Consider the following 21,385-nt stretch of genomic DNA (forward strand, 5'->3'; position numbering starts at 1 on the left):
ACAATCCCATTCTACAGTGGCAAGTTCAACCACATACATTATCACAGGGCAAGGTCTTTGAGCTGCTAGGCAGATCTGCCTCTTGGGCAAGCTAACACAATAAGTTATCCCAGGATAACAATCTCTTTACTAATCCATTCAACTGCCAATGTATTTAATATATTAAAAAGGGGTGAATAAGAGGTTGAAGTGAGTTAAAACAGATCAATCAATGGCTTTTGATCTGACTTTTGGTGATCGTTTAATGCAACGGCTTGGTAAAAGAACTTCACCATCCCAATAGAGGCATGGAACAGTATTATTATTGTTGTTATTGCATTTATTTATATCCCACCATTTCCCAATACTGGGGCTCAAGGCGGCTTTACAACATTAAAAACTTATACAGTTAAAACATATAAATAGAAATATACAAAGGTTTAAAATATAATTAAATCATCAATAACATTAAAATTATATAAATTATCAGAATTTAAAAACAACAACAATATAAACAATAGTGCCACTCCATCATATTCTTAGAGGTCTGGACTATCTATCCTCAAAGGCCTGCCAGAACAAAAAAGTTTTGGCCTGCCTGCAGAAACATACCAAGGAGGGTGTCACTCTCACCTCCCTGGGAAGGGAGTCCCAGATCCTTGGGGCAGCCACTGAGAAGGCCCTCTCCTGCGTTCTAACCAGGAGAGCCTGTGATGGTGGCGGGACTGTGAGAAGGGCCTCCCCTGAAGATCTCAGGGCATGAGCAGGCTCATAGGTAGGGATGTACGAAAGTCACTTACCTGGTCTCGCAGCTTGCTTGGCGGTGGGGGGGAGGCGCTTCGCTGCTCCCCCCGAAGTTCAGGCTGGGGGGGGAGGCTTCCTGCCTCGTCCGGCCGAAATTCAGGCCGGGGGGGAGGCTTCTCGCCTCGCCCAGCCGAAATTCAGGCTGGGGAGAAGCGCCCTGTCTCCCCGGCCGCGAACTTCAAAACAAAAAACAAAATGCCCCTGTGATAGGCTACGTAACGATTAACGTAGCCTATCACGGCTGACTTTGCAAATCTAGCCGTGATAGGCTACGTTAATTGTTACGTAGCCTATCACAGGGGCGTTTTTTTTTTTTAAAAACTTTTCTTGTAATGGCGGCGGCGGCAGCCGGTCCAAAGACCCGCTGCCGCCCCTGCCCCTGACGAAGACCTGCTGAACCACCCCCGGGAGGGACATTCGTGAAAGGTAAGTCCCATCCCGGGGGGGGGGCGGGGAATTTCTCCCCGAACAACCTTCGGAGGACCGAATGCATTGGCACTCGGCCCCCTGAAGTTTCGGGGAGAAATTCTCCCCCATCCCTACTCATAGGGGAGAATATGGTCTTTCAGATCACCTGGACCTGAGCTGTATAGGGCATGACTAGCACTTTGAATTGTGCCCGGAAAGAGGCTGGGAGCTGGTGAAGCTGTTTTAGCAGGGCAGTTGTATGCTCCCTGTAGCCAGCCCCAGTCAACAGTCTGGCAGCAGCTCTTTGAACCAGATGAAGTTTCCGAACACTCTTCGGAGGCAGCCCCACATAGAGCGCAGCATTACAGTAATCCAACAGTAGACTTTGGGTAATGAGTCAAAGTAAGCTAGAGAGAAGCAATATGTTTTCCAGAGAGTTGAAACTGCAAAAGAATAAATTTGACACAAATCTGAGATCAGAAAGGACAATATTCAGTAACAAGTGGGAATTTCTGCCTCCTATGACACTCCCAGAACATTTTAGCCTCCTGGGACAATCAGTTACTGACCTGAAAGGGGCTCTTCTTGAACAAAGGAACTTCAAAGGGAGCCTGTTGCCTGAAAGTGCTAAATTGTAATTTAGCAACTCTATTACTTTGGGCCTGAATCGAGATAATGAGTTTTTAATCTGACACAGGTGTTCATTAGTTTACCAATGCCAGGATGTTTGTGCTAATCAATACCGCTTTGTGAATTGTCACTGTACTTATTACATGTAATCTTTTTTGTAATTGTCAGTCTGTGCGTGTTGTATTTCATTCCCCTCTGCTTGCAGTTCCTTCTCCCTCTACAACCATGTGTGCCTGTGTGCGTGCATACACACACACATATCTGCCAACTTCATGCATCTGATGAAGTGGATTCTAGTACACAAAAGCTTAAGCCATATGCCACAAAACCCTTCATTGTTTTTGCTCATGTGGTGCCATAGAGTTGAGCTATAAAATTAGGAAAGCTGTACCAAAAAACCCCTTTCTTCTTCTTTTAGGCTGTAATCCTATACCTATTTACCTAGGAGTAAGCCCCCCCTGAACTCAATAGGATTTACTTCTGAGTAGCCACATTACCAATGCAGCCCTTATTTTTGAACCTTTCTTTTTTCCTGTGCTTCCCCCTTCCCTGGTTATAATGCTGTTGGTTTTTTTTAAAATGATATAATAAAATATTCATTTTTAAAAACACCCTAGAACTTGAAAATGCATATTTTAGTAATTCCTACCTTTAGTGCAGGGGTGAGGAATGTGTCGCCCTCCAGATGTTGTTGGACTACAACTCCCATCATCCCTCACCACTGGCTATGCTGGCTAGTGCTGATAGAGGCTGAAGTCCAACAACATCTAGAGGGCCACACATTTCCCATTCCTGCCTTAATGGCAAGTACAGAAATAAATTGTACTTGTGTGCTATAGCAATGAAATAAATAAATAAATAAATAAAATTCCAAAGTTGCGTAGTGTTACAAGTATGAACACTTCACTTATGAGAACTGTGTTCCCTTGCAATAAAATCCATTGTTGTGATAGCATTAGAAGAAAAACAAGCATTGTGGATATAATTTTAAGATACCAACTTCTGCCTTCACCTTCTTCAGGTACATTTTTGTAATAAAAATGGGAGATAGAAAAGAAGATGGCTGGGTTTAATTCAACAATGTGGTCCCTCTCACACACACACACACAAACTCTCTCTCTCTCTCTCTCTCTCTCTCTCTCATGCAAACAAATCACTCCAAGCCTATTATTATGACTGGTTACCCCACACAAATATATAGTATTTGAAAACACTGAAAGCAACCATTATGGGAAACCTTTCTCCCTTTCGCTCTCTCTGTGTCTGCATTTAACCACAATTAAAATACACTATTTCACGGTAATTAATATCAAATAAAGACAAGGACTGGAGGAGATCCTTTTTCAGAAGTTATTAAGATCTGCAAAAAATTCCTTTTCAGCACTTGTGGGTAAAGGCTGAATCAAGCTGTGAAAGAAGGATATGTCTGAGCATCTGTGCTACTCTTGTTAAAGCCTATGCCAGTTCCCTCCACCCCACCTCTTCAGTGTTCACTGGGACTTCACAACCAGGGATTTATAATGACTGTTAAACAAATCCCTCAAGACAAATGAATTTAAGACTAGAAGCAGAAAGTTCTGAGCAAACCAGAGTAGAAGCAGCTCAGCTTCATCATCCCATCCCTTGCCCACCAAAGAAGACAGAAGGGCCTGGAAGGAGAAAATGTCTATTCTGCCAGGTCCTCAGCATGATAAGAGCACAGCCCCCCGCCCTTGCCAACAGTTAAGAGCTCAACGTTAGAGGCATTGTTTTCCACGGTGCTCAGAACTAGGGATGTTAGAGAATTCCGCCACGGATCCCAGGCAGGTTGAATTCCAGTGAATTCCGTCCCCCGGAATCCATGGCGGAACGGAGCAACCCGTCCCACCACCCCGTGAAAGCCCCGCAAAACGGAGCCTACCTGGCTGCGGCTCCGGCGGCGGCTCTGGCTCCGGTGGCAGCGATGGTGGTGGCTCTGGCCGCTGCCAGGCTGCTGCGGCTGCAAATGGCGGCCGTCGTAGCGGCCGCCATTTGATTCCCTACACCGGCCCGTGATAGGCTATGTATATATTTACGTAGCCTATCACGGCTAAAGCAGGGATGCAAATGGCATCCCCTACGCCATTTGCATTCCTGCTTTAGCCGTGATAGGCTACGCATATATGTAGCCTATCACGGGCCGGTGTAGGGACACAAATGGCGTCCCCTACGCAGAACGCCATTTGCATCCTCAGCAGCCCAGCAGCGGCTACAGGCCCCACTGTGGGTTGGCCTGGCTGGCGGCTCCATGGACTGGCTGTGGAGCGCAGTCGGCCGGGCAGGATTCCGGGGGGGAGGAACGGATCACCTCCCTCCCGTTGAGGATTTTGGGGGGAGAAACGGATTGCCTCCCCCCACCTGCGGACCCTAGCGGAGCCAGGTAAGCGGGGTTTCGTACACCCCTACTCAGAACTAGCAGGGCATAGTGGCTAAGTGACTGAGCTGTGAATCAAAAGGCTATGAGGCTCTTAGGCAAGCCACTGTACAGAGTTGTGCTAAGGATTACTGAAATATTGTTTGATAAGTGCTTCGAACTCTAAAATGTTTACTTTGTGAACTGCTTTGGCAGTTTTTTAAAAAAAGACAGGTTGTAAAGCAGTATAGAAATAAGTATATAAATGCAATATATACATTTTAAGTTCAGTTTTGGGGGTTGATATCTGGATTAGGACATGGATACCTGTTGGAGTATCTTCTCCCTTACGTCCGTGCCTGGATATTAAGATCTTGTGGGGATGCCCTCTTGACAGAGCTGCCTTACCCATGGAATTTGATGCACAGCAAACCAAGAGAGGGCATTCTCAATACAAGCACTGTAATTATGGATCTCCCTTCCCCCTCAAATGGTGGGCACCACAAGGTGTCTTTATGGTCAATTTAACAGAACCACCAAACGTCAGACCTGTTTCTGTTATATCTCACTTTGCATGTTCGTTTCTCTTTGTGATGGGAGCACTGCACGAAGAATTAGGCACCACCAGGCCCAGCCTCATGACACATAGAGAGGCAGCAAGTATCTTGACCAGAGAGGTGGGCAGGCAGCAGTGAAGGATAACCTGATGGCTTTGCATACCAATAAGTGGCCCAAACTGACCGAATGCAGCAGGCCATAGACCTATACAGAAAGCAGCAGCATGGGACAGATCCTCTGGGATCTGCTGATTCCAAGAGGATCATGGTCTGTGGTGTTATCATCCTATCTTGACCTATTTGCACTTCCCTCCTCTGACCGGTGGTCACAGTGGTGCAGCAAGAAGGGGACAGTTCCTGGATGAAGCACTGCAGTGCTTGACATAGACAGCATCAGCACAAAAGTGACTGTCCAAAGCTACCTATGGTATAACTTGACCTGATCCCTTGAGACTGCATAGAAAAGAAATCTTAATAAAACAAGTAGATGTAAGAAACCTTGCTCTGCCTTTTGGCACTCCTGCCTGCCATTTTTGTATTATAAGGCTGTTGAATTTTAGGCTGTTAGCTTTTTAAAGGTAGACCTGTATCATTCCTCACTTTGGGCTGCTTGCTGAACTGGAAGATCACTCTTAACATTTTTAAACAATTATTTATTGGCACAGAAAGATGCTTGTTTTCAGCTGTTCCTATAGGGCTGTATATCTCCCTTACTCCACTGCTTTTAAATGTCAGGCTAGAGGTCTTGGTTAGGTTTGGAACAGAAAGACCAATCCATTATAGCATTTTCCAGGTTAGCTCTCCACTCCAGTTGGGGTGGGTGGATGGGGGATGGATCGATCTTGAGAAGGACGATTCTAATGCAAGATCTTGTATCTTTAACACCATTACTTTTAGAGCTGCAGTTAAATCATTTCAGCTTCTGCAGTCCCTAGACTACAAAGCTATCCATGGCTGCCATCCAAACCTATATCGCCAAGTCCAAAAAAACCACCCCCTAAAAAACAAAACAAAAAACCCAGAAGAAAAGGCCTGTTCTCCCATAACAAAAGAGAGAAGGCCGCCAACAGCAGCATAGATGTGGAGAACAAAGAAAATGCTATTTTGGTTATATTTAGCTCTCGTGACAGGCTCAAAGCAGCAGTGGAAATGGGATGGGAGAGGATAAGAGACAGGGTGGAACTGGAAGCCATTTCTCCATCTCGTTCTTTTTTTGGTTCTTTGCTCACTTCCTGCCTCTAAGGGCTGCTGCTCCATTTGCAGGCCTGAAGCTAAAATGCTGAGCCAGTGCTGCGCTTAACAGCACACTTGGCATAGCTATATGGATTTGATAAAGTTACTGAGGGAAATCTAGTTTTAGAAACAACAACAACAACAACAACAACAAAACGGGGTTGTGATAAGCCTCCGAGTCATTCACAAGGCAGCCTGTCCAAGGGGAAATCCTTCAGCTTCACAGAGTCTGTTCCAACTCAACACTACTCAAGTTGCGACTTCCAAAGCTTTGTTCTTCCGTAACAGCTGGCTCAAGTACGCAGACTCCTTAATGAGAGAAGGAGTATTAATTAGGCTAGAAAGCAGCCAAGAAGGCCCCCAGGGTTCCCACCATCCCGACTGTAGGGGAGAAAATACCTGAAAGAGCCCGTGTCCCCAGACACTTTTCAATAGCCACTGTGGGTATATCTTTTTAGATGTGCCATCTGTCTATTTATCTACATGGCGCACTTTGTGGATCAGGTTCCCAGAGACACTTCGGAAGGGTGTATTGTAGAATTCAAGGGTGGAATTAACAGAGAGATCATTAAGCACTAGGCTGAAGGGTCGGCAGTGAGCCGAAGTAGAATTTCCATATAGTTGAGTCTTGAGTTCTGTCACCTTCAAGGACAGGAAATGAGAGTCTGAGTTCGCAACCAGAGATGTGGGTTACCAGGCAAAAACAATACCCTTCCCCGTCCATAATCTCTAGGATGAAATAAGCATTTCCTAATTTAGGGTATTTTCTGTTGTGCCACTTTTGTTTTAGACCCATATTCAAAGACACATGTTTTGCCACAAACAAAAAGTGAAAATGGGGAGACTTTGCTGTTCAAATGTCTTCAATTTGGATTTGAAACACTAGAGAGGAAGAGTTATTTGGAAATGTACCTCAAAATGTAGTTTTGATACCAAAACTTGCACAACACTAAAAGGTGTCATTCTCACTCACATCTAACAACCAAGATCTAATATTTGATCTACTTAAGGAAAATACAGCTTTATAAATGTTTAAAATCTCAAAAACCATTAGGAAATTTACAAATTTAAGTTTTAAACATCAGTTTGCATTCAGTAAACATTATAATTGCTAGAAATCTGCAGCCAAAGAACTGGCAAACTGTGGCTGTGATTCTATACCTACTTACCTGGAAGTAAACCCCATTGAACTTAAAGGGATTTATTCCTGAGCAGACAGGGACAGGATTGTGCCCTGTCGCACAGTACAGAATGGGACTATCATTAGTTTCTTTGTCCCAGTCATGTCTACCTATCGATCATGCACCTGCACTTTGTATTATGGAAGTCCATGGCTTTGCATACTATAGGGCATTCACTTTACTCTGGCATGTTTCTCTGCTTGGTTCTCTAATTCTTGTTTTGCATAAGCTAGTGGCATTTTGCACGGAGCACACTGAGCACTTTGATGCGCTTTGTTGTTTTTGCCTCAGTACAAATCGCAAAGAATGTTTGAAAGGAGAGTAGCTGCTGAATCAAAGGTTGGTTAGTACCAATGGGGATGTAATGGCTTCCTCAAGTTAATACACCTTTATCTTTTTGTTTGCCCGTTATTATTCCTCTAGAAAAGTGAATCCGCCTTGTAAAAGCTTCTGCAGTGTTTTCACATCACACCAGTCATACAGTTTCTATGAAATCCTATTCCACTCTCACCAAAACAAAAAAAGCTGCATCAAGCTCTTCTGGAGATCTTTAAATTCTGTTCTGTTAAATTCTGTTAATTTAACAGAATTAAAGCAGAAGCTAAATAAGGTCTCTTCAGTTTGTTGTTGGAATGTCAGACAAATCCAAAACGATACAAATGAGTTTGGATTTCTATTATTCTGACCTGTGGATTATGTAGTAGACTGCCTTTTCCCAGCAGTCTGTGGGGGGGGGGGATTTTGTCCCCCTCATCAGTTGAAAGTTATGCAAATTACAGGTATAATTTGTGTAATTTTTGGCCATGATTTGTGCAAATTGCAGCCAGAATTTGCACAATTTCAGCAAATTATGCCTGGCATTTGTGCAAATTACACCTGCAATCTGAGCGACGTTCTATTGACGAGGAAAAAAACACACGGAAAAAGTTCCCAGATTTCGGGAAAAGCCCACTCAGCTTGGCTTGCAAACTGGGTGGGCAGTGGGGATCTGTTGGGCCCCAACAGGGCTGGATTTTCAAAGGGCAGACATCCCTAGTTTCCATACACAGAAGTTTGTATACTCTACTGTCACCTTAACCCAGTGATGCTGAGACACACAGGTGTGCTAGGAGAGTGGCCCAAGTATGCCACCATATCTGATACATTCATCAATCTGTGCCCTTCAGTCATAGCAGGGAGGGCTCATGCAGTGTTGATCGCTTGCCCTCTTTGCTAATATACGGGCAATGACACCATCACGGGGGAGGAAGGACACTCCAGAATTCCCTGACACAGCCTGTGCTGCTGCTGATGTGCATGAGGGAATTCTAAAACTACCATTATTCCCCAGAAAACAAGGCCCATTCCCTGTGCTCTCACTGACTAAGAAGCAAAGAGAACGGATTACTAGGAAGCAATGCCAACTGGCCTATCCTGACTTTGCAAGGGGAATCACTATTCATCATTCTTGTAGCTGAGCCTCCAGACCCTAGTTCCCTCCAGATGTGCTGGACTGCAGATATGTTGGACGGCTATTGCACTCATGTCCTACTTGTGGGCTTTCCACAGGCAGCAGGTTGGCTACTGTGTGAACAGAATGCTGGACTTTGGTCTGAGTCAGCATGGCTCTTGCTATGTTCTTAATTCTCATCATGCCCAGCCAGAATTTTATTTATGTGTTTATTGTTTTGTGCCCCACTTTTCTACCAAGTAAAATGGCACTCATGGCAGCTATGAATTGTGGGAATTGCAGTGAAAGCATGAATGATAGGAATTTCAGTCCAACATTTCTGTAGGGTGTGAGGACAGGGAAGGCAGATTATTGAGAACATATACAATTCTGAGGTGCAAAATGTTCCTCCAATTTAAAATCTAGAAAAACACCTCTGTTCCAGGTAGCAAAAGCTCAGGCAACACTGTCTTTATCCAATGATGATCAAATAGGTTATGGTAAGCCTCCCCAAGTATTACCTATGAAATGTATAATTTGGGTTTGCTTCCCACATTATTTTTTTTAATGTGGTGGATCAGCACCAGATGACTTTGAGATGGTGAGCCTTTCTTCTGAATGTACCTTCATGTGGCAGGATCACACAGCATTGGGACCTAATGAAAACAAAGCTTCTTCCTGCCATGCTGAACAGCAGATCTCACTACATGATGGTAAGTTCAAAAACAAAGTTTTAGTATTCCAATTTGAAAGGAGGAAAAAACACACACGACATGGTGACATGACGACAGCACAAGTAATAATAAGAATTAAGTCTACAGCAGTGTTAACACAGTATTGCACAACCTGGGTGCAAAGAAATTGCAAGGGGGGGGAAAAGCAGACGGTATTCACAATCCTACTCTATGAGTCCATACCACTATCAACTGCTGTCATGTGATCAAAATATATTCTTTGAAGATCCAATTCATGTGTGTTATATATTTAATGACTTTGGCTGATACACTCTCAAACATCACCACTCTCATAGTCTCACCTTCCCTTGCACTGAAACTCCCACGCCTTGCTTCAAGTGGGCATGCTTAGAATTTGTTCATGCGCTTACAGTATATGGCTTGGAGCTTGTTCAATAAACTAAAGCTAGAAGTCTTGCGTTCTTAAGATTTCTAGGATATCGCAGCAGTTCAGCCAGCGATAAGGGAGGGCTCAAAAAACAACACAGCCAGCAACATTTACCTTAGATTTTGTCTCCCCCCCAACCCTCCCCCTTCATGTGACTTGTTTGAGAAACTGCAACGTTATTGATTTTTTTAAGGAAATGTATATTACGTCCTGAGGTATTACCTGATGTTTCACTCATCTCTACAACCACAGTAAGTGCCCAATAAAGGTGTTCCTCATGGGATGGAAGGGTTGAAAATATAGAGGTCTTTATGTTAAGCTTTGAATTAGCTAGCTCTTCTAAAATTCTAATAATTACAAAGCAATAATGTAATTTAGAGTGCAACCCAAAGCCCCCATAGCTCGCTCACTGGAGCAGGTTAGGACTGGGTGGAGATGACCTTCTGCTGGCACAGAGGAAGCCCACTGGTGGGGGATGGGGGATGGTACTCTGCCCACCTCAACGGCTCCAATTCCATCCATGGAAACCTGTGTGGTGGAATACTACTGCCGGCAGTGCTCCCACCAGCAGTAGATGATGGAAGGCCCTGAAACAGGGCATTTTGGCAGTGGGAGCCCCAGCAGCTTTGGATCTGCTGGATCTAAAGTCCTGTGGATCCCACCAGGGGTCTGATCTTTGGGCATCTCAGCTACAGCCTGCAGCAGGCATGGGGAGGGCGGATCTCCCCACCTACTGCCCTGGCTAACACTGGCAAATGGGGCTTGGGATGTGGTGCTGGATCCGCACCACACTGACCCCACTTTGGATTCCTCTGTCCATTCTGAGTGGATGGATTAAGACAGGGGTGTTGAACGTCTATCAGTGCAAGGGCCAAATTCCATTCCAGAGAAGCTCTTGGGGGCCACATTCCAGCGGTGGGCAAGGCCAAAGGCAAAATGAATGGGGCCACAGTACCCAAAATACCAGCATATTTTAGCTTAATTCTCTTGCTGTCAGTAACTAAGCCTCAGGAGAGGCATTTCAAACTGGGGGGACTGCACAAAAGTCAGAAAACCACCAAACAGTAGGTGGTCAGGGGAAAGGGATAGGGCCAGGGAAAGGGGGCATCGCCCTCTGGGGAACCCTGGATGGTTGGATTTGGCCCACTGGCCTGAGGTTCTCTGCCTCTGGATTAAAGAGAGAGAATATTCAGGACAGATAAAAGGAAGTACTTCTTCACACAGCGCAGAGTTAAACTATGGAATTTGCTACCACAGGATGTAGTGATGGTCACCAATTTGGATAGCTTTAAAAAGGGGTTGGACAGATTCCTGGAGGAAAAGGCTATCAATGGCTACTAGGCTTGATGGTTCTGTGCTACCTCCAGAACCAGAGGCAATGAGGCTATGTATGCCAGTTGCTGGGGAACATGGGTGGGAGGCTGCTGTTGCGCTCATGTCCTGCTTGTGGGTTCCTGGTTAACAGCTGGTTGGCCACTGTGTGAACAGAATGCTGGACTAGATGGACCCTTGGTCTGATCCAGCAGGGCTCTTCTTATGTTCTTAATAGAAAAGGATTTTCCTGCATTTGATACTCTTGAGACAACGCAAGTAACCATACCAGTAGAATCTTTACACTGGAATCTCTGATTAGGCTTAGTTTAGAGAGCTATCTAATATTATTTAGACACTTTAATGCAATAAACCTAAGCTCATTGCTTTCCTTAATATAACCAAAGCTAGCATGAAATACATTTTGTCAATCTTACTTAAAATTAAACACTGAAACTAAATTAAAATTAGCAGTATAAAATCAGGGATGAAATATCACCCAACAAGAGTAAAACAATATGTATTTTAAGAAGTCTACAGCTGCACTCTGAAGTTCAAAAAATAAGATCTGATTATTATTTTTTTAATGAAGCAAAATAAGTACTTTCACTGAAATCTCCACTGTATTCAGTAAAAGAAAATTGTGGAAGAAAGGATTGTGGTGTGTTTTTTTTTTAAGGTGATACAATTTTTATCTTCAACTTGACAGGATGTGGAAAATAATTACAAATGAAAAGGTTATTCATAATTTTTAAATGAGTTAATTAGTAAGCCCAGTCAGAGTCACTCATTACATTAATTAATAATTGATTATACTTGAAATTAAACACAATTTTTCATTAAATCTAATTAAATATCTGCACTTTTTCCACCTGCTGATTAGATCAGTGGGCTTGATAGCGTCTCTCCTCATTAAATATGTTTATGCTGAGCTGAACCAATTAATTTTGGTTTTGAGTAGTTCTTTCAGAAATTAATAATTATGACTCATGAATGCCACCAGTACAACATGACCAGGACTGGGGGTGGGGGTCATCTTTCCAGCCTATTATGACATGTGGAAGATACTTCAAAACCATAAGATACGGCATGAAAAAGACCTAGGGTAGATCCAACCCGAGACTACATTAGTTGAACTTAGGTCCCACTGAAATCAGTAGAACAAGTTAGTCATGAATAAGTCCCAAGGATATCAGTGCAGACAAAATTCAACTAACTTAGTCTATGTTGTTGTTGTTCAGTCGTTCAGTCGTGTCCGACTCTTCGTGACCCCATGGACCATAGCACGCCAGGCCTTCCTGTCCTGCGCTCTCTCCCGGAGCATGCTCAAGTTCATATGCATTGCATCGGTGATGCTATCTAGCCATCTCATCCTCTGCCGTCCCCTTCTCCTTTTGCCTTCAGTCTTTCCCAGCATCAGGGTCTTTTCCAGAGAGTTTTCTCTTCGCATTAGGTGGCCAAAATATTTGAGCTTCAGTTTCAGTATCTGTCCTTCCAATGAACACTCAGGGTTGATTTCCTTTAGGATGGACTGATTTGACCTCCTTGCAGTCCAGGGGACTTGTAAGAGTCTTCTCCAGCATCACAGTTCGAAAGCATCAATTCTTCTGCGCTCAGCCTTCCTTATAGTCCAGCTCTCACAGCCATACATTACTACTGGGAAAACCATAGCTTTGATTAGACGGACCTTTGTCGGCAAGGTGATGTCTCTGCTTCTTACTATGCTGTCTAGGTTTGCCATAGCTTTCCTCCCAAGGAGCAAGCGTCTTTGAATTTCATGGCTACAGTCACCGTCTGCGGTGATCTTGGAGCCCAAGAAAGTAAAATCTGTCACTGCTTTCATTTCTTCCCCTTCTATATGCCAGGAAGTGATAGGGCCAGATGCCATGATCTTCGTTTTTTTAATGTTGAGTTTCAAACCAGCTTTTGCACTCTCCACTTTCACCCTCAACAATTGGCTCTTTAGATCCTCTTCGCTTTCTGCCATTAGGGTGGTATCGTCTGCATATCGGAGGTTATTAATAATTCTCCCAGCAATCTTAATTCCGACCTGTGATTCATCCAACCTGGCATTTCTCATGATGTACTCTGCATATAAGTTAAATAAGCAGGGTGACAATATGCAGCCTTGTCGTACTCCCTTCCCAATTTTGAACCACTCGGTTGTTCCATGTCTGGTTCTTACTGTTGCTTCTTGACCCTCGTACAGGCTTCTCAGGAGACAGGTAAGGTGGTCTGGTACTCCCATCACTTTAAGAATTTGCCACAGTTTGTTGTGATCCACACAATCAAAGGCTTTAGCATAGTCAATGAAGCAGAAATAGACGTTTTTCTGGAATTCTCTTGCTTTCTCCATGATGCAGCGAATGTTGGCGATTTGATCTCTAGTTCCTCTGCCTCTTCGAAACCCAGCTTGTACTTCCGGTAGTTCTCGGTTCGCATACTGCTGAAGCCTAGCTTGTAGGATTTTGAGCATCACCTTGCTGGCATACGAAATGAGCGCAATTGTGCGGTAGTTTGAACACTCTTTGGCGTTGCCCTTCTTTGGAATTGGAGTGTAAACTGACCTTTTCCAGTCTTGCGGCCATTGTTGAGTGTTCCAAATTTGTTGGCATATTGAATGCAGCACTTTAACAGCATCATCTTTTAGGATTTTAAATAGCTCAGCTGGAATACTGTCATCTCCGCTAGCTTTGTTGTTAATAATGCTTCCTAAGGCCCACTTGACTTCACTCTCGAGGATGTCCGGCTCAAGTTCAGTGACCGCACTATCATGGCTATCAGGGACATTCAGATCTTTCCTGTATAGTTCTTCTGTGTATTCTTTCCACCTCTTCTTAATCTCATCTGCATATGTTAGGTCCCTGCCTTCTTTGTCCTTTATCATGCCCGTCTTTGCACAAAACGTTCCCTTGAGATCTCCGATTTTCTTGAAGAGATCTCTAGTCTTTCCCATTCTGTTGTTTTCCTCGATTTCTTTGCATTGTTCATTTAAGAAGGCCTTCTTGTCTCTCCTTGCTATTCTCTGGAACTCTGCATTCAGTTGGATATATCTTCCCCTTTCTCCCTTGCTTTTCACTTCCCTTCTTTCCTCAGCTACTTGTAAAGCCTCATCAGACAGCCACTTGGCTTTCTTGCATTTCTTTTTCTTTGGGATGGATTTCGTTGCTGCCTCCTGAACAATGTTATGGACCTCCGTCCATAGTTCCTCAGGCACTCTGTCTATCAGGTCTAATCCCTGAAATGTATTCCTCACCTCCACTGTATATTCATAAGGGATATGATTGAGGTCATACCTGAATGGTTTAGTGGTTTTCCCTACGTTCTTCAATTTAGCCGAAAGTTTGCAAGAAGCAGCTCATGATCTGAGCCACAGTCAGCTCCAGGTCTTGTTCTGACTGACTGTATAGAGCTTCTCCATCTTTGGCTGCAAAGGACATAATCAATCTGATTTCGATATTGACCATCTGGTGATGTCCATGTGTAGAGTCGTCTCTTGTGCTGTTGGAAAAGAGTGTTTGCTATGATCAGCGTGTTCTCTTGGCAAAACTCTATTAGCTTTTGTCCTGCTTCATTTTGTACACCAAGGCCATGCCTGCCTGTTATCCCGGTGATTTCTTGACTTCCTACTTTAGCATTCCAATCCCCTATGATGAAGAGGACATCTTTTTTTGGTGTTAGTTCTAGAAGGTGTTGTAGGTCTTCATAGAACCGATCAACCTCAGCTTCTTCAGCATCAGTGGTTGGGGCATAGACTTGAATTACTGTGATGCTGAACGGTTTGCCTTGGATTCGTACTGAGATTATTCTATCATTTTTAAGATTGTACCCCAGTACTGCTTTTCTCACCCTTTTGTTGACTATGAGTGCTACTCCATTTCTTCTAAGGGATTCTTGCCCACAATAGTAGATATGATGGTCACCTGAATTAAATTCGCCCATGCCTGTCCATTTTAGTTCACTGATTCCCAAGATGTCGATGTTCAATCTTGCCATCTCATGTTTGACCACCTCCAGCTTACCTTGATTCATTGATCTGACATTCCAGGTTCCTAAACAATATTGTTCTTTACAGCATCGGATTTTCTTTTCACCACCAGACACATCCACAGCTGAGTGTCCTTTCAGCTTTGGCCCAGCCGCTTCACTCTTTCTGGCGCTACTTGGAAATACCCTCTGCTCTTCCCCAGTAGTATATTGGACACCTTCCGACCTGAGGGGCTCAACTTCCGGCATCATATCTTTTAGCCTTGTGATACGTTCCATGGGGTTTTCTTGGTAAGAATACTGGAGTGGGTTGCCATTTCCTTCTCCAGTGGACCACATTTTGTCAGAACTCTCTGCCATGACCTGTCCGTCTTGGGTGGCCCTGCACAGCATAGCTTATGGCTTCACTGAGTTACGCAAGCCCCTTTGCCACAACAAGGCAGTGATCCATGAAGGGGAACTTAGTCTATAACAACCCCTAATGTTCTAGGTTTGAGTCCACATCCCTTAAAGGCGGCCTATACATATTTTTAAATAAATAAATAAACAAACAAACAAACAAACTTCTTATGTACTGCAAGGATCTTTCACACCAGACACAAACACTTTCACATACTAGAACACTGGCCTTCCAACTACAACCTTTAAGTGGGTCAAATGTCCTGGTCTTAAGCGGGTTACACCAATGGAACCAGCAGCAACTTTTGGGTGGTTAGTTATTTTCTCTTTAAAATATTTATATACTGCCCTTCATTACGAAACCACAGGGAGGTATACAGACTTCACCGAAACAACAATGAAAATAAAGTTAAGACAATAAAAAAAAAACAGGAATACTATCAAGTGAAGTATTAAAAACCAGCAATGCCTGGTTAAACAGGCAGGTTTTTAACACATACTGCTGAAACAACATCAAGTCTGGGCACCTGTTGGTGGTGAGGGTGGGGGTGGTGGTGGGCGGGAGAGAATTCCAAATGTGGGTGCCACAACAGAAAATGCCCTTTCTCTGGTTGCCACCAGATGCACTTGTGCAGGTGAAGGAACATCCGGGAGGCCCTAATCTGTAGATGAAAGGGGCATTCCCTCAGATAACCTGGTCCCAATTTGTTTAAGGCCTTATATGCCAATAATATCACCTTGAACCTGGCCCAGAAATAAATTGGCAGCCAGTGAAGTTCTCTGAGAAAAGGCATAACATGCTCGTGGTAGGGTACTCCACTCAGCAAGCTGACCACCGAATCCTGCACTAACTGCGGTTTCTGGACCAGTCTCCAGGGAAGTTCCACATAGAATGCATTGCAGTAATCTAATCCCGAGGTTATCAATACATGGATCACTGTGGCCAGACTATCCCTATCCAGGAATGGCTGTGGTTCGTGTACCTACTGAATCTGGTAAAAAGCACTCCTAGCCACCGAGTCCACCTGAGTCTCCAGTGAAAAAGATGGTTCAAGAAGAACTCGCCGCCCGAAATGACGAACTTGATCTGTCAGGTGGAATTCAACCCCATCCAGAGCAGGTACCTTGCATGATTTCCAGGCATGAGAACCACCCGCCCACAGAGTCTCAGTCTTGTCAGGATTCAGCCTCAGCTTATTGGCCCTAATCCAGCCCACCACTGCTTCCAGGCACTGATCTACTGTTGCATATCCTCACCTGAATCAGGTGTCACACAGAAGTAGAGCTAGGTGTCATTAGCATACTGATGACATTGTGCCTTAAATCTCCTAGTGGCCGCTCCAAACAGCTTCATATAGATATTGAACAGCATCTGGGATAAGGTAGTATCCTGAATTACTCCACAGTACAAGTGCCACTGGGCCGATACATAGTCACCCTATGCAACTTTCTGAAACCAGCCCTGCAGGCAGGAGTGGAACCACTGCAATACAGTGCCTCCCACCTGGCGAGCCAGTCCAGGAGTACACCATGGTGAAGGTATCAAAAGGCACTGAGAGACCAAGAAGGATCAATAGGGTTGCACTCCCATTTATTACTAGATGTTACAGAAAGGGAAAGGGGAACTGGAATTAGGGTTTGTCTAATTGCGCCTTAAGGTCTGGTCGCTGCCCTGAAGAATGTGCACACATATCTAAGTTTTTTTCCTGCAACCATGAGATCTAGAAACTAACTTTTCTGAAAAAAACAAACCAGAGAGCTAAGAAGGATGCCAAATTCCACATAAGAAATCAGTTTTTCACACTTGCATGGTAGGATGCAAAACACTCACACACACCCCACCGCCTATTCTTGATAGATGCCAAATTTCTACATGAACTAGGAACAAGTTCCTCTGACACACAGAGATAATGTCCAAATGTCTGCTTGGTGCATACGGATAACGCAAGATAAATGGGGCACCGGAGCTGAACATACTTGACAAATGATGAAAGGTGACTGTACATTCCATCAAGCTGTTACCAATTTAATGCTAGCTGATTAATCATTTCTGATCCTATTACAGCAGACGCTAAAAAGGTGACTGAAAGCATGATTCTAATCCACGACGGGGGGGGGGGGTAGGAGGAGAAGGAGAATCAGACATTAAGGAAACATCAGCAAAAGAGAAGAACCACGGAAGAGACCATCTATGTTAGTAACTGACTGCATGCATACCGAACGGAGTCCTAGGGGCATAATGAAAGCAAAATACCTTACCCCCATCTGTTTTTTAAAGGTTCTCAGAGTATTTTTTTTTTTTTAAGAATGAAAACAAATATGACATCAGGCCTGGTAACTTGGTCTCTCAGCATAGGAAAACAGACATCAAAAGTTAAGAACTCAGCTTAGGAGTTGCAGAAGCGTAATTCGAAAAGGAAAAGTGAGAAGGAACCAAATGTAGGAATAAGACGCGATGAAAACTCCAGTAGTGCAAAAGTGTGTTCTATTAAGCTGAATACATTTCGAATGGAATTCTTCATTGAGGCACTCTTAGGCTTCACATGGTTCAGTTTATATTATCCAAACTCTGTCAGAAAATAATTCTGAATTATATTTCACAATTATTTTGCAATGGAGTTTGGAGTTTGAATATGTTTCAGATTAGAATATGTTTCAGACTTATTTTGCAACCTGGGAGACTATAGACTGAAAGTGTTTGTGCCTAAGAGTACCTCTGAAACATGCTGGGCTCAATAAAATGTACTTCTGTCCACCTGGAGGTCTCATCCCTTCCTATTCTTGCAAAACCATTATTCCTCCAAATATTTCAACTCTTCCTTGAACTCAAAATATGAGCAAACCATTCTCCACAGCTATGTGCTGTTGTGCAATGACCCACAAAATGAGATAAAAAATATGCTAGATCTTTTATGGGGAATGTACTGTTGCTTTACCCCAAACAATGCACATTTCATGGTATGGTAAACTCTAAACTACTTTTCCAACTGGCTCCCCTTGAGCAGTTCCATTCACTTAATAAATATCCCCACCCCCCATCCCTTCGGTGAGAACAAGGAAAACAAGAATGTGTACTAAGTTCAAGATTAATAGCTTGTTGCAAAACTGTTTACCTGGGGTACGCTGGTTACTAACAGAATATTTTACTAACCCCCTGGTCTCCCCACTCAGATGCTTCTGTTGACATTCAGAAATCACAAAAATGGAAGCCATCATTTACCACAATTCCATGTGGGCACTTAATATTTTTATTGTTTGCCTCCAAGATACTTGGAGGTGCCTCAGTTTCTCCTCTATGACCAATGTATGCATTTACCAGAAGCACATAAAATAATGGAGTATTTAAAGCACATAGGGCAGAAGATTTCAATCTGAAGGCAATGTACTACTTATAAACCTAGAGCTGGTACAGCAGATATAACCCAGACCCTTTGCAAATCCTGATTACGATGGAAATCTAGATTATACATAGCATTATTGCACATGAAACTTTGAGCCCCCCTTCATGGATCACTGCCTTGTTGTGGCGAAGGGGCTTGTGTAACTCAGTGAAGCCATAAGCTATGCAGTGTGTGGCCACCCAAGACGGACAGGTCATGGCAGAGAGTTCTGACAAAATGTGGTCCACTGGAGAAGGAAATGGCAACCCACTCCAGTATTCTTGCCAAGAAAACCCCATGGAACGTATCACAAGGCTAAAAGATATGATGCCGGAAGTTGAGCCCCTCAGGTCGGAAGGTGTCCAATATACTACTGGGGAAGAGCAGAGGGAATTTCCAAGTAGCGCCAGAAAGAGTGAAACAGCTGGGCCAAAGCCGAAAGGACACTCAGCTGTGGATGTGTCTGGTGGTGAAAAGAAATGCTGTAAAGAACATGCAGCAACATCCGATGCTGTAAAGAACAATATCGTTTAGGAACCTGGAATGTCAGATCAATGAATCAAGGTAAGCTGGAGGTGGTCAAACATGAGATGGCAAGATTGAACATTGACATCTTGGGAATCAGCGAACTAAAATGGACAAGCATGGGCAAATTTAATTCAGGTGACCATCGTATCTACTACTGTGGGCAAGAAACCCTTAGAAGAAACGGAGTAGCACTCATAGCCAATAAAAGGGTGGGAAAAGCAGTACTGGGGTACAATCTCAAAAACGATAGAATGATCTCAGTATAAATCCAAGGCAAACCATCACAGTAATTCAAGTCTATGCCCCAACCACTGAGGCCAAAGAAGCTGAGGTTGATCGGTTCTATGAAGACCTACAACACCTTCTAGAACTAACACCAAAAAAAGATGTCCTTTTCATCATAGGGGATTGGAATGCTAAAGCAGGAAGTCAGGAAATCACCGGGATAACAGGCAAGCATGGCCTTGGTGTACAAAATGAAGCAGGACAAAGGCTAATAGAGTTTTGCCAAGACAACACGCTGATCATAGCAAACACTCTTTTCCAACAGCACAAGAGGCGGCTCTACACATGGACATCACCAGATGGTCAATATCGAAATCAGATTGATTATGTCCTTTGCAGCCAAAGATGGAGAAGCTCTATACAGTCAGTCAAAACAAGACCTGGAGCTGACTGTGGCTCAGATCATGAGCTGCTTCTTGCAAACTTTCGGCTTAAATTGAAGAACGTAGGGAAAACCACTAAACCATTCAGGTATGACCTCAATCATATCCCTTATGAATATACAGTGGAGGTGAGGAATACATTTCAGGGATTAGACCTGATAGACAGAGTGCCTGAGGAACTATGGACGGAGGTCCATAACATTGCTCAGGAGGCAGCAACGAAATCCATCCCAAAGAAAAAGAAATGCAAGAAAGCCAAGTTGCTGTCTGATGAGGCTTTACAAGTAGCTGAGGAAAGAAGGGAAGTGAAAAGCAAAGGAGAAAGGGGAAAATATATCCAACTGAATGCAGAGTTCCAGAGAATAGCAAGGAGAGACAAGAAGGCCTTCTTAAATGAACAATGCAAAGAAATTGAGCAAAACAAGACAATGGGAAAGACTAGAGATCTTTTCAAGAAAATCGGAGATATCAAGGGAATGTTTTGTGCAAAGGCGGGCATGATAAAGGACAAAGAAGGCAGGGCCCTAACAGAAGCAGATGCGATTAAGAAGAGGTGGCAAGAATACACAGAAGAACTATACAGGAAAGATCTGAATGTCCCTGATAGCCATGATAGTGCAGTCACTGAACTTGAGCCGGACATCCTCGAGAGTGAAGTCAAGTGGGCCTTAGAAAGCATTAGTAACAACAAAGCTAGCAGAGATGACAGTATTTCAGCTGAGCTATTTAAAATCCCAAACATGAAATTAAAAGACGCTTGCTCCTTGGGAGGAAAGCTATGGCAAACCTAGACAGCATAGTAAGAAGCAGAGACATCACCTTGCCGACAAAGGTCCATATAATCAAAGCTATGGTTTTCCCAGTAGCAACGTATGGCTGTGAGAGCTGGACTATAAGGCTGAGCGCCGAAGAATCGATGCTTTCGAACTGTGGTGCTGGAGAAGACTCTTACGAGTCCCCTGGACTGCAAGGAGGTCAAATCAGTCCATCCTCAAGGAAATCAACCCTGACTGCTCATTGGAAGGACAGAGACTGAAGCTGAAGTTCAAATATTTTGGCCACCTAATGCAAAGAGAAAAGTCACTGGAAAAGACCCTGATGCTGGGAAAGATTGAAGGCCAAAGGAGAAGGGGACGGCAGAGGATGAGATGGCTAGATAGCATCACCGATGCAATGGATATGAACTTGAGCACACTCGGGGAGACAGCGGAGGACAGGAAGGCCTGGCTATGGTCCATGGGGTCACGAAGAGTCGGACACGACTTAACAACTGAACAACAACAACCTTGAGCCATGGTTGAGGCAAAGAACAGAAGGGATGGGGGTGGGGTGGGCAGGAGAGATTTGGCTATAGAGGAGAGGAGGGAAAAGGCATGCACACTTGAAGATTTGGCCCTT

General features: G+C 43.9%; 1 protein-coding gene across 1 annotated transcript in view; it reads right to left on the reverse strand.

Moving 5' to 3' along the window:
- TENM4 (teneurin transmembrane protein 4) overlaps positions 1 to 21,385 on the reverse strand; it is a 352,941-nt gene that overhangs the window by 233,069 nt on the left and 98,487 nt on the right. The window lies entirely within an intron of this gene.

The sequence above is a fragment of the Heloderma suspectum genome, chromosome 3 (assembly GCF_057233095.1).
Source record: "Heloderma suspectum isolate Gila_16-S chromosome 3, 16-S_ref, whole genome shotgun sequence".
NCBI lineage: Eukaryota > Metazoa > Chordata > Lepidosauria > Squamata > Helodermatidae > Heloderma > Heloderma suspectum.